The sequence below is a fragment of the Vanacampus margaritifer genome, chromosome 16 (assembly GCF_051991255.1).
Source record: "Vanacampus margaritifer isolate UIUO_Vmar chromosome 16, RoL_Vmar_1.0, whole genome shotgun sequence".
Classification (NCBI taxonomy): Eukaryota; Metazoa; Chordata; class Actinopteri; order Syngnathiformes; family Syngnathidae; genus Vanacampus; species Vanacampus margaritifer.
The window spans coordinates 21,132,234-21,146,733 of record NC_135447.1 but is presented as its reverse complement, the minus strand read 5'-3'; positions in this window follow the sequence as shown (position 1 = coordinate 21,146,733).

Genomic DNA, 14,500 nt, shown 5'->3' with positions numbered 1-14,500 from the left:
TGTACAATCAGGCTGAAAACGCATTTAAAGCAATAAAAAGTTCATTTTGGCTCTCACACCTAAACTAAACGTTGTAGACTCAAAATTGTTGCTGTATTTAGTGTATTCTAGCATCCTGAAGATGATTCCAGCATTAATTTCATTGTGCTTATGCTCATTTTGAAGATTTTGACATTTTCACCTTAAGTGTACAATCAGGGGCTGAAAACGCGTTTAAAGCAATAAAAAGTTCATTTTGGCTCACACACCTAAAATAAACGTTGTAGACTCAAAATTTTTGCTGTATTCAGTGCATTCTAGCATCCTGAAGATGATTCCAGCATTAATTTCATTGTGCTTATGCTAATTTTGAAGATTTTGACATTTTCACCTAAAGTGTACAATCAGGGGCTGAAAACGCGTTTAAAGCAATAAAAAGTTCATTTTGGCTCTCACACCTAAACTAAACGTTGTAGACTCAAAATTTTTGCTGTATTTAGTGTATTCTAGCATCCTGAAGATGATTCCAGCATTAATTTCATTGTGCTTATGCTCATTTTTAAGATTTTGACATTTTCCCCTAAAGTGCACAATCAGGCTGAAAACGCATTTAAAGCAATAAAAATTTCATTTTGGCTCTCACACCTAAACTAAACGTTGTAGACTCAAAATTTTTGCTGTATTTAGTGTATTCTAGCATCCTGAAGATGATTCCAGCATTAATTTCATTGTGCTTATGCTCATTTTGAAGATTTTGACATTTTCACCTTAAGTGTACAATCAGGGGCTGAAAACGCGTTTAAAGCAATAAAAAGTTCAATTTGGCTCTCACACCTAAACTAAACGTTGTAGACTCAAAATTTTTGCTGTATTTAGTGTATTCTAGCATCCTGAAGATGATTCCAGCATTAATTTCATTGTGCTTATGCTCATTTTTAAGATTTTGACATTTTCACCTAAAGTGCACAATCAGGCTGAAAACGCATTTAAAGCAATAAAAAGTTCATTTTGGCTCTCACACCTAAACTAAACGTTGTAGACTCAAAATTTTTGCTGTATTTAGTGTATTCTAGCATCCTGAAGATGATTCCAGCATTAATTTCATTGTGCTTATGCTCATTTTTAAGATTTTGACATTTTCACCTTAATTGCACAATCAGGCTGAAAATGCATTTAAAGCAATAAAAAGTTCATTTTGGCTCTCACACCTAAACTAAACGTTGTAGACTCAAAATTTTTGCTGTATTTAGTGTATTTTAGCATCCTGAAGATGATTCCAGCATTAATTTCATTGTGCTTATGCTCATTTTTAAGATTTTGACATTTTCACCTTAAGTGTACAATCAGGGGCTGAAAACGCGTTTAAAGCAATAAAAAGTTCATTTTGGCTCTCACACCTAAACTAAACGTTGTAGACTCAAAATTTTTGCTGTATTTAGTGTATTCTAGCATCCTGAAGATGATTCCAGCATTAATTTCATCGTGCTTATGCTCATTTTGAAGATTTTGACATTTTAACCTAAAGTGCACAATCAGGCTGAAAACGCATTTAAAGCAATAAAAAGTTCATTTTGGCTCACACACCTAAAATAAACGTTGTAGACTCAAAATTTTTGCTGTATTCAGTGTATTCTAGCATCCTGAAGATGATTCCAGCATTAATTTCATTGTGCTTATGCTCATTTTGAAGATTTTGACATTTTCACCTTAAGTGTACAATCAGGGGCTGAAAACGCGTTTAAAGCAATAAAAAGTTCATTTTGGCTCTCACACCTAAACTAAACGTTGTAGACTCAAAATTTTTGCTGTATTTAGTGTATTCTAGAATCCTGAAGATGATTCCAGCATTAATTTCATTGTGCTTATGCTCATTTTTAAGATTTTGACATTTTCACCTAAAGTGCACAATCAGGCTGAAAACGCATTTAAAGCAATAAAAAGTTCATTTTGGCTCTCACACCTAAACTAAACGTTGTAGACTCAAAATTTTTGCTGTATTTAGTGTATTCTAGCATCCTGAAGATGATTCCAGCATTAATTTCATTGTGCTTATGCTCATTTTGAAGATTTTGACATTTTCACCTTAAGTGTACAATCAGGGGCTGAAAACGCGTTTAAAGCAATAAAAAGTTCATTTTGGCTCTCACACCTAAACTAAACGTTGTAGACTAAAAATTTTTGCTGTATTTAGTGTATTCTAGCATCCTGAAGATGATTCCAGCATTAATTTCATTGTGCTTATGCTCATTTTTAAGATTTTGACATTTTCACCTAAAGTGCACAATCAGGCTGAAAACGCATTTAAAGCAATAAAAAGTTCATTTTGGCTCTCACACCTAAACTAAACGTTGTAGACTCAAAATTTTTGCTGTATTTAGTGTATTTTAGCATCCTGAAGATGATTCCAGCATTAATTTCATTGTGCTTATGCTCATTTTTAAGATTTTGACATTTTCACCTTAAGTGTACAATCAGGGGCTGAAAACGCGTTTAAAGCAATAAAAAGTTCATTTTGGCTCTCACACCTAAACTAAACGTTGTAGACTCAAAATTTTTGCTGTATTTAGTGTATTCTAGCATCCTGAAGATGATTCCAGCATTAATTTCATCGTGCTTATGCTCATTTTGAAGATTTTGACATTTTAACCTAAAGTGCACAATCAGGCTGAAAACGCATTTAAAGCAATAAAAAGTTCATTTTGGCTCACACACCTAAAATAAACGTTGTAGACTCAAAATTTTTGCTGTATTCAGTGTATTCTAGCATCCTGAAGATGATTCCAGCATTAATTTCATTGTGCTTATGCTCATTTTGAAGATTTTGACATTTTCACCTTAAGTGTACAATCAGGGGCTGAAAACGCGTTTAAAGCAATAAAAAGTTCATTTTGGCTCTCACACCTAAACTAAACGTTGTAGACTCAAAATTTTTGCTGTATTTAGTGTATTCTAGCATCCTGAAGATGATTCCAGCATTAATTTCATTGTGCTTATGCTCATTTTTAAGATTTTGACATTTTCACCTAAAGTGCACAATCAGGCTGAAAACGCATTTAAAGCAATAAAAAGTTCATTTTGGCTCTCACACCTAAACTAAACGTTGTAGACTCAAAATTTTTGCTGTATTTAGTGTATTCTAGCATCCTGAAGATGATTCCAGCATTAATTTCATTGTGCTTATGCTCATTTTTAAGATTTTGACATTTTCACCTAAAGTGCACAATCAGGCTGAAAACGCATTTAAAGCAATAAAAAGTTCATTTTGGCTCTCACACCTAAAATAAACGTTGTAGACTCAAAATTTTTGCTGTATTTAGTGTATTCTAGCATCCTGAAGATGATTCCAGCATTAATTTCATTGTGCTTATGCTCATTTTGAAGATTTTGACATTTTCACCTTAAGTGTACAATCAGGGGCTGAAAACGCGTTTAAAGCAATAAAAAGTTCATTTTGGCTCTCACACCTAAACTAAACGTTGTAGACTCAAAATTTTTGCTGTATTTAGTGTATTCTAGCATCCTGAAGATGATTCCAGCATTAATTTCATTGTGCTTATGCTCATTTTTAAGATTTTGACATTTTCACCTTAAGTGCACAATCAGGCTGAAAATGCATTTAAAGCAATAAAAAGTTCATTTTGGCTCTCACACCTAAACTAAACATTGTAGACTCAAAATTTTTGCTGTATTTAGTGTATTTTAGCATCCTGAAGATGATTCCAGCATTAATTTCATTGTGCTTATGCTCATTTTTAAGATTTTGACATTTTCACCTTAAGTGTACAATCAGGGGCTGAAAACGCGTTTAAAGCAATAAAAAGTTCATTTTGGCTCTCACACCTAAACTAAACGTTGTAGACTAAAAATTTTTGCTGTATTTAGTGTATTCTAGCATCCTGAAGATGATTCCAGCATTAATTTCATTGTGCTTATGCTCATTTTTAAGATTTTGACATTTTCACCTAAAGTGCACAATCAGGCTGAAAACGCATTTAAAGCAATAAAAAGTTCATTTTGGCTCTCACACCTAAACTAAACGTTGTAGACTCAAAATTTTTGCTGTATTTAGTGTATTTTAGCATCCTGAAGATGATTCCAGCATTAATTTCATTGTGCTTATGCTCATTTTTAAGATTTTGACATTTTCACCTTAAGTGTACAATCAGGGGCTGAAAACGCGTTTAAAGCAATAAAAAGTTCATTTTGGCTCTCACACCTAAACTAAACGTTGTAGACTCAAAATTTTTGCTGTATTTAGTGTATTCTAGCATCCTGAAGATGATTCCAGCATTAATTTCATCGTGCTTATGCTCATTTTGAAGATTTTGACATTTTAACCTAAAGTGCACAATCAGGCTGAAAACGCATTTAAAGCAATAAAAAGTTCATTTTGGCTCACACACCTAAAATAAACGTTGTAGACTCAAAATTTTTGCTGTATTCGGTGTATTCTAGCATCCTGAAGATGATTCCAGCATTAATTTCATTGTGCTTATGCTCATTTTGAAGATTTTGACATTTTCACCTTAAGTGTACAATCAGGGGCTGAAAACGCGTTTAAAGCAATAAAAAGTTCATTTTGGCTCTCACACCTAAACTAAACGTTGTAGACTCAAAATTTTTGCTGTATTTAGTGTATTCTAGCATCCTGAAGATGATTCCAGCATTAATTTCATTGTGCTTATGCTCATTTTTAAGATTTTGACATTTTCACCTAAAGTGCACAATCAGGCTGAAAACGCATTTAAAGCAATAAAAAGTTCATTTTGGCTCTCACACCTAAACTAAACGTTGTAGACTCAAAATTTTTGCTGTATTTAGTGTATTCTAGCATCCTGAAGATGATTCCAGCATTAATTTCATTGTGCTTATGCTCATTTTGAAGATTTTGACATTTTCACCTTAAGTGTACAATCAGGGGCTGAAAACGCGTTTAAAGCAATAAAAAGTTCATTTTGGCTCTCACACCTAAACTAAACGTTGTAGACTCAAAATTTTTGCTGTATTTAGTGTATTCTAGCATCCTGAAGATGATTCCAGCATTAATTTCATCGTGCTTATGCTCATTTTGAAGATTTTGACATTTTAACCTAAAGTGCACAATCAGGCTGAAAACGCATTTAAAGCAATAAAAAGTTCATTTTGGCTCACACACCTAAAATAAACGTTGTAGACTCAAAATTTTTGCTGTATTCAGTGTATTCTAGCATCCTGAAGATGATTCCAGCATTAATTTCATTGTGCTTATGCTCATTTTTAAGATTTTGACATTTTCACCTAAAGTGCAGAATCAGGCTGAAAACGCATTTAAAGCAATAAAAAGTTCATTTTGGCTCTCACACCTAAACTAAACGTTGTAGACTCAAAATTTTTGCTGTATTTAGTGTATTGTATCATCCTGAAGATGATTCCAGCATTAATTTCATTGTGCTTATGCTCATTTTTAAGATTTTGACATTTTCACCTAAAGTGCACAATCAGGCTGAAAACGCATTTAAAGCAATAAAAAGTTCATTTTGGCTCTCACACCTAAACTAAACGTTGTAGACTCAAAATTTTTGCTGTATTTAGTGTATTCTAGCATCCTGAAGATGATTCCAGCATTAATTTCATTGTGCTTATGCTCATTTTGAAGATTTTGACATTTTCACCTTAAGTGTACAATCAGGGGCTGAAAACGCGTTTAAAGCAATAAAAAGTTCATTTTGGCTCTCACACCTAAACTAAACGTTGTAGACTCAAAATTTTTGCTGTATTTAGTGTATTCTAGCATCCTGAAGATGATTCCAGCATTAATTTCATTGTGCTTATGCTCATTTTTAAGATTTTGACATTTTCACCTAATGTGCACAATCAGGCTGAAAACGCATTTAAAGCAATAAAAAGTTCATTTTGGCTCTCACACCTAAACTAAACGTTGTAGACTCAAAATTTTTGCTGTATTCAGTGTATTCTAGTATCCTGAAGATGATTCCAGCATTAATTTCATTGTGCTTATGCTCATTTTTAAGATTTTGACATTTTCACCTAAAGTGCACTATCAGGGGCTGAAAACGCGTTTAAAGCAATAAAAAGTTCATTTTGGCTCTCACACCTAAACTAAACGTTGTAGACTCAAAATTTTTGCTGTATTTAGTGTATTCTAGCATCCTGAAGATGATTCCAGCATTAATTTCATTGTGCTTATGCTCATTTTTAAGATTTTGACATTTTCACCTTAAGTGTACAATCAGGGGCTGAAAACGCGTTTAAAGCAATAAAAAGTTCATTTTGGCTCTCACACCTAAACTAAACGTTGTAGACTCAAAATTTTTGCTGTATTTAGTGTATTCTAGCATCCTGAAGATGATTCCAGCATTAATTTCATTGTGCTTATGCTCATTTTTAAGATTTTGACATTTTCACCTAAAGTGTACAATCAGGCTGAAAACGCATTTAAAGCAATAAAAAGTTCATTTTGGCTCTCACACCTAAACTAAACGTTGTAGACTCAAAATTTTTTGCTGTATTTAGTGTATTCTAGCATCCTGAAGATGATTCCAGCATTAATTTCATTGTGCTTATGCTCATTTTGAAGATTTTGACATTTTCACCTTAAGTGTACAATCAGGGGCTGAAAACGCGTTTAAAGCAATAAAAAGTTCATTTTGGCTCACACACCTAAAATAAACGTTGTAGACTCAAAATTTTTGCTGTATTCAGTGCATTCTAGCATCCTGAAGATTATTCCAGCATTAATTTCATTGTGCTTATGCTAATTTTGAAGATTTTGACATTTTCACCTAAAGTGTACAATCAGGGGCTGAAAACGCGTTTAAAGCAATAAAAAGTTCATTTTGGCTCTCACACCTAAACTAAACGTTGTAGACTCAAAATTTTTGCTGTATTTAGTGTATTCTAGCATCCTGAAGATGATTCCAGCATTAATTTCATTGTGCTTATGCTCATTTTTAAGATTTTGACATTTTCACCTAAAGTGCACAATCAGGCTGAAAACGCATTTAAAGCAATAAAAAGTTCATTTTGGCTCTCACACCTAAACTAAACGTTGTAGACTCAAAATTTTTGCTGTATTTAGTGTATTCTAGCATCCTGAAGATGATTCCAGCATTAATTTCATTGTGCTTATGCTCATTTTGAAGATTTTGACATTTTCACCTTAAGTGTACAATCAGGGGCTGAAAACGCGTTTAAAGCAATAAAAAGTTCATTTTGGCTCTCACACCTAAACTAAACGTTGTAGACTCAAAATTTTTGCTGTATTTAGTGTATACTAGCATCCTGAAGATGATTCCAGCATTAATTTCATTGTGCTTATGCTCATTTTTAAGATTTTGACATTTTCACCTAAAGTGCACAATCAGGCTGAAAACGCATTTAAAGCAATAAAAAGTTCATTTTGGCTCTCACACCTAAACTAAACGTTGTAGACTCAACATTTTTGCTGTATTTAGTGTATTTTAGCATCCTGAAGATGATTCCAGCATTAATTTCATTGTGCTTATGCTCATTTTGAAGATTTTGACATTTTCACCTTAAGTGTACAATCAGGGGCTGAAAACGCGTTTAAAGCAATAAAAAGTTCATTTTGGCTCTCACACCTAAACTAAACGTTGTAGACTCAAAATTTTTGCTGTATTTAGTGTATTCTAGCATCCTGAAGATGATTCCAGCATTAATTTCATTGTGCTTATGCTCATTTTGAAGATTTTGACATTTTCACCTTAAGTGTACAATCAGGGGCTGAAAACGCGTTTAAAGCAATAAAAAGTTCATTTTGGCTCTCACACCTAAACTAAACGTTGTAGACTCAAAATTTTTGCTGTATTTAGTGTATTCTAGCATCCTGAAGATGATTCCAGCATTAATTTCATTGTGCTTATGCTCATTTTTAAGATTTTGACATTTTCACCTTAAGTGCACAATCAGGCTGAAAATGCATTTAAAGCAATAAAAAGTTCATTTTGGCTCTCACACCTAAACTAAACGTTGTAGACTCAAAATTTTTGCTGTATTTAGTGTATTTTAGCATCCTGAAGATGATTCCAGCATTAATTTCATTGTGCTTATGCTCATTTTTAAGATTTTGACATTTTCACCTTAAGTGTACAATCAGGGGCTGAAAACGCGTTTAAAGCAATAAAAAGTTCATTTTGGCTCTCACACCTAAACTAAACGTTGTAGACTCAAAATTTTTGCTGTATTTAGTGTATTCTAGCATCCTGAAGATGATTCCAGCATTAATTTCATCGTGCTTATGCTCATTTTGAAGATTTTGACATTTTAACCTAAAGTGCACAATCAGGCTGAAAACGCATTTAAAGCAATAAAAAGTTCATTTTGGCTCACACACCTAAAATAAACGTTGTAGACTCAAAATTTTTGCTGTATTCAGTGTATTCTAGCATCCTGAAGATGATTCCAGCATTAATTTCATTGTGCTTATGCTCATTTTGAAGATTTTGACATTTTCACCTTAAGTGTACAATCAGGGGCTGAAAACGCGTTTAAAGCAATAAAAAGTTCATTTTGGCTCTCACACCTAAACTAAACGTTGTAGACTCAAAATTTTTGCTGTATTTAGTGTATTCTAGCATCCTGAAGATGATTCCAGCATTAATTTCATTGTGCTTATGCTCATTTTTAAGATTTTGACATTTTCACCTAAAGTGCACAATCAGGCTGAAAACGCATTTAAAGCAATAAAAAGTTCATTTTGGCTCTCACACCTAAACTAAACGTTGTAGACTCAAAATTTTTGCTGTATTTAGTGTATTCTAGCATCCTGAAGATGATTCCAGCATTAATTTCATTGTGCTTATGCTCATTTTGAAGATTTTGACATTTTCACCTTAAGTGTACAATCAGGGGCTGAAAACGCGTTTAAAGCAATAAAAAGTTCATTTTGGCTCTCACACCTAAACTAAACGTTGTAGACTAAAATTTTTTGCTGTATTTAGTGTATTCTAGCATCCTGAAGATGATTCCAGCATTAATTTCATTGTGCTTATGCTCATTTTTAAGATTTTGACATTTTCACCTAAAGTGCACAATCAGGCTGAAAACGCATTTAAAGCAATAAAAAGTTCATTTTGGCTCTCACACCTAAACTAAACGTTGTAGACTCAAAATTTTTGCTGTATTTAGTGTATTTTAGCATCCTGAAGATGATTCCAGCATTAATTTCATTGTGCTTATGCTCATTTTTAAGATTTTGACATTTTCACCTTAAGTGTACAATCAGGGGCTGAAAACGCGTTTAAAGCAATAAAAAGTTCATTTTGGCTCTCACACCTAAACTAAACGTTGTAGACTCAAAATTTTTGCTGTATTTAGTGTATTCTAGCATCCTGAAGATGATTCCAGCATTAATTTCATCGTGCTTATGCTCATTTTGAAGATTTTGACATTTTAACCTAAAGTGCACAATCAGGCTGAAAACGCATTTAAAGCAATAAAAAGTTCATTTTGGCTCACACACCTAAAATAAACGTTGTAGACTCAAAATTTTTGCTGTATTCAGTGTATTCTAGCATCCTGAAGATGATTCCAGCATTAATTTCATTGTGCTTATGCTCATTTTGAAGATTTTGACATTTTCACCTTAAGTGTACAATCAGGGGCTGAAAACGCGTTTAAAGCAATAAAAAGTTCATTTTGGCTCACACACCTAAAATAAACGTTGTAGACTCAAAATTTTTGCTGTATTCAGTGTATTCTAGCATCCTGAAGATGATTCCAGCATTAATTTCATTGTGCTTATGCTCATTTTGAAGATTTTGACATTTTCACCTTAAGTGTACAATCAGGGGCTGAAAACGCGTTTAAAGCAATAAAAAGTTCATTTTGGCTCTCACACCTAAACTAAACGTTGTAGACTCAAAATTTTTGCTGTAATTAGTGTATTCTAGCATCCTGAAGATGATTCCAGCATTAATTTCATTGTGCTTATGCTCATTTTTAAGATTTTGATATTTTCACCTAAAGTGCACAATCAGGCTGAAAATGCATTTAAAGCAATAAAAAGTTAATTTTGGCTCTCACACCTAAAATAAACGTTGTAGACTCAAAATTTTTGCTGTATTTAGTGTATTCTAGCATCCTGAAGATGATTCCAGCATTAATTTCATTGTGCTTATGCTCATTTTGAAGATTTTGACATTTTCACCTTAAGTGTACAATCAGGGGCTGAAAACGCGTTTAAAGCAATAAAAAGTTCATTTTGGCTCACACACCTAAAATAAACGTTGTAGACTCAAAATTTTTCCTGTATTCAAAGTATTCTAGCATCCTGAAGATGATTCCAGCATTAATTTCATTGTGCTTATGCTCATTTTGAAGATTTTGACATTTTCACCTTAAGTGTACAATCAGGGGCTGAAAACGCGTTTAAAGCAATAAAAAGTTCATTTTGGCTCTCACACCTAAACTAAACGTTGTAGACTCAAAATTTTTGCTGTATTTAGTGTATTCTAGCATCCTGAAGATGATTCCAGCATTAATTTCATTGTGCTTATGCTCATTTTTAAGATTTTGACATTTTCACCTAAAGTGCACAATCAGGGGCTGAAAACGCGTTTAAAGCAATAAAAAGTTCATTTTGGCTCTCACACCTAAACTAAACGTTGTAGACTCAAAATTTTTGCTCTATTTAGTGTATTTTAGCATCCTGAAGATGATTCCAGCATTAATTTCATTGTGCTTATGCTCATTTTTAAGATTTTGACATTTTCACCTTAAGTGTACAATCAGGGGCTGAAAACGCGTTTAAAGCAATAAAAAGTTCATTTTGGCTCTCACACCTAAACTAAACGTTGTAGACTCAAACTTGTTGCTGTATTTAGTGTATTCTAGCATCCTGAAGATGATTCCAGCATTAATTTCATTGTGCTTATGCTCATTTTTAAGATTTTGACATTTTCACCTAAAGTGCACAATCAGGCTGAAAACGCATTTAAAGCAATAAAAAGTTCATTTTGGCTCTCACACCTAAACTAAACGTTGTAGACTCAAAATTTTTGCTGTATTTAGTGTATTCTAGCATCCTGAAGATGATTCCAGCATTAATTTCATCGTGCTTATGCTCATTTTGAAGATTTTGACATTTTAACCTAAAGTGCACAATCAGGCTGAAAACGCATTTAAAGCAATAAAAAGTTCATTTTGGCTCACACACCTAAAATAAACGTTGTAGACTCAAAATTTTTGCTGTATTCAGTGTATTCTAGCATCCTGAAGATGATTCCAGCATTAATTTCATTGTGCTTATGCTCATTTTTAAGATTTTGACATTTTCACCTAAAGTGCAGAATCAGGCTGAAAACGCATTTAAAGCAATAAAAAGTTCATTTTGGCTCTCACACCTAAACTAAACGTTGTAGACTCAAAATTTTTGCTGTATTTAGTGTATTGTATCATCCTGAAGATGATTCCAGCATTAATTTCATTGTGCTTATGCTCATTTTTAAGATTTTGACATTTTCACCTAAAGTGCACAATCAGGCTGAAAACGCATTTAAAGCAATAAAAAGTTCATTTTGGCTCTCACACCTAAACTAAACGTTGTAGACTCAAAATTTTTGCTGTATTTAGTGTATTCTAGCATCCTGAAGATGATTCCAGCATTAATTTCATTGTGCTTATGCTCATTTTGAAGATTTTGACATTTTCACCTTAAGTGTACAATCAGGGGCTGAAAACGCGTTTAAAGCAATAAAAAGTTCATTTTGGCTCTCACACCTAAACTAAACGTTGTAGACTCAAAATTTTTGCTGTATTTAGTGTATTCTAGCATCCTGAAGATGATTCCAGCATTAATTTCATTGTGCTTATGCTCATTTTTAAGATTTTGACATTTTCACCTAATGTGCACAATCAGGCTGAAAACGCATTTAAAGCAATAAAAAGTTCATTTTGGCTCTCACACCTAAACTAAACGTTGTAGACTCAAAATTTTTGCTGTATTCAGTGTATTCTAGTATCCTGAAGATGATTCCAGCATTAATTTCATTGTGCTTATGCTCATTTTTAAGATTTTGACATTTTCACCTAAAGTGCACTATCAGGGGCTGAAAACGCGTTTAAAGCAATAAAAAGTTCATTTAGGCTCTCACACCTAAACTAAACGTTGTAGACTCAAAATTTTTGCTGTATTTAGTGTATTCTAGCATCCTGAAGATGATTCCAGCATTAATTTCATTGTGCTTATGCTCATTTTGAAGATTTTGACATTTTCACCTTAAGTGTACAATCAGGGGCTGAAAACGCGTTTAAAGCAATAAAAAGTTCATTTTGGCTCACACACCTAAAATAAACGTTGTAGACTCAAAATTTTTGCTGTATTCAGTGCATTCTAGCATCCTGAAGATGATTCCAGCATTAATTTCATTGTGCTTATGCTAATTTTGAAGATTTTGACATTTTCACCTAAAGTGTACAATCAGGGGCTGAAAACGCGTTTAAAGCAATAAAAAGTTCATTTTGGCTCTCACACCTAAACTAAACGTTGTAGACTCAAAATTTTTGCTGTATTTAGTGTATTCTAGCATCCTGAAGATGATTCCAGCATTAATTTCATTGTGCTTATGCTCATTTTTAAGATTTTGACATTTTCCCCTAAAGTGCACAATCAGGCTGAAAACGCATTTAAAGCAATAAAAAGTTCATTTTGGCTCTCACACCTAAACTAAACGTTGTAGACTCAAAATTTTTGCTGTATTTAGTGTATTCTAGCATCCTGAAGATGATTCCAGCATTAATTTCATTGTGCTTATGCTCATTTTGAAGATTTTGACATTTTCACCTTAAGTGTACAATCAGGGGCTGAAAACGCGTTTAAAGCAATAAAAACTTCATTTTGGCTCTCACACCTAAACTAAACGTTGTAGACTCAAAATTTTTGCTGTATTTAGTGTATTCTAGCATCCTGAAGATGATTCCAGCATTAATTTCATTGTGCTTATGCTCATTTTTAAGATTTTGACATTTTCACCTAAAGTGCACAATCAGGCTGAAAACGCATTTAAAGCAATAAAAAGTTCATTTTGGCTCTCACACCTAAACTAAACGTTGTAGACTCAACATTTTTGCTGTATTTAGTGTATTTTAGCATCCTGAAGATGATTCCAGCATTAATTTCATTGTGCTTATGCTCATTTTGAAGATTTTGACATTTTCACCTTAAGTGTACAATCAGGGGCTGAAAACGCGTTTAAAGCAATAAAAAGTTCATTTTGGCTCTCACACCTAAACTAAACGTTGTAGACTCAAAATTTTTGCTGTATTTAGTGTATTCTAGCATCCTGAAGATGATTCCAGCATTAATTTCATTGTGCTTATGCTCATTTTGAAGATTTTGACATTTTCACCTTAAGTGTACAATCAGGGGCTGAAAACGCGTTTAAAGCAATAAAAAGTTCATTTTGGCTCTCACACCTAAACTAAACGTTGTAGACTCAAAATTTTTGCTGTATTTAGTGTATTCTAGCATCCTGAAGATGATTCCAGCATTAATTTCATTGTGCTTATGCTCATTTTTAAGATTTTGACATTTTCACCTTAATTGCACAATCAGGCTGAAAATGCATTTAAAGCAATAAAAAGTTCATTTTGGCTCTCACACCTAAACTAAACGTTGTAGACTCAAAATTTTTGCTGTATTTAGTGTATTTTAGCATCCTGAAGATGATTTCAGCATTAATTTCATTGTGCTTATGCTCATTTTTAAGATTTTGACATTTTCACCTTAAGTGTACAATCAGGGGCTGAAAACGCGTTTAAAGCAATAAAAAGTTCATTTTGGCTCTCACACCTAAACTAAACGTTGTAGACTCAAAAATTTTGCTGTATTTAGTGTATTCTAGCATCCTGAAGATGATTCCAGCATTAATTTCATCGTGCTTATGCTCATTTTGAAGATTTTGACATTTTCACCTTAATTGCACAATCAGGCTGAAAATGCATTTAAAGCAATAAAAAGTTCATTTTGGCTCTCACACCTAAACTAAACGTTGTAGACTCAAAATTTTTGCTGTATTTAGTGTATTTTAGCATCCTGAAGATGATTCCAGCATTAATTTCATTGTGCTTATGCTCATTTTGAAGATTTTGACATTTTCACCTTAAGTGTACAATCAGGGGCTGAAAACGCGTTTAAAGCAATAAAAAGTTCATTTTGGCTCTCACACCTAAACTAAACGTTGTAGACTCAAAATTTTTGCTGTATTTAGTGTATTCTAGAATCCTGAAGATGATTCCAGCATTAATTTCATTGTGCTTATGCTCATTTTTAAGATTTTGACATTTTCACCTAAAGTGCACAATCAGGCTGAAAACGCATTTAAAGCAATAAAAAGTTCATTTTGGCTCTCACACCTAAACTAAACGTTGTAGACTCAAAATTTTTGCTGTATTTAGTGTATTCTAGCATCCTGAAGATGATTCCAGCATTAATTTCATTGTGCTTATGCTCATTTTTAAGATTTTGACATTTTCACCTAAAGTGCACAATCAGGCTGAAAAC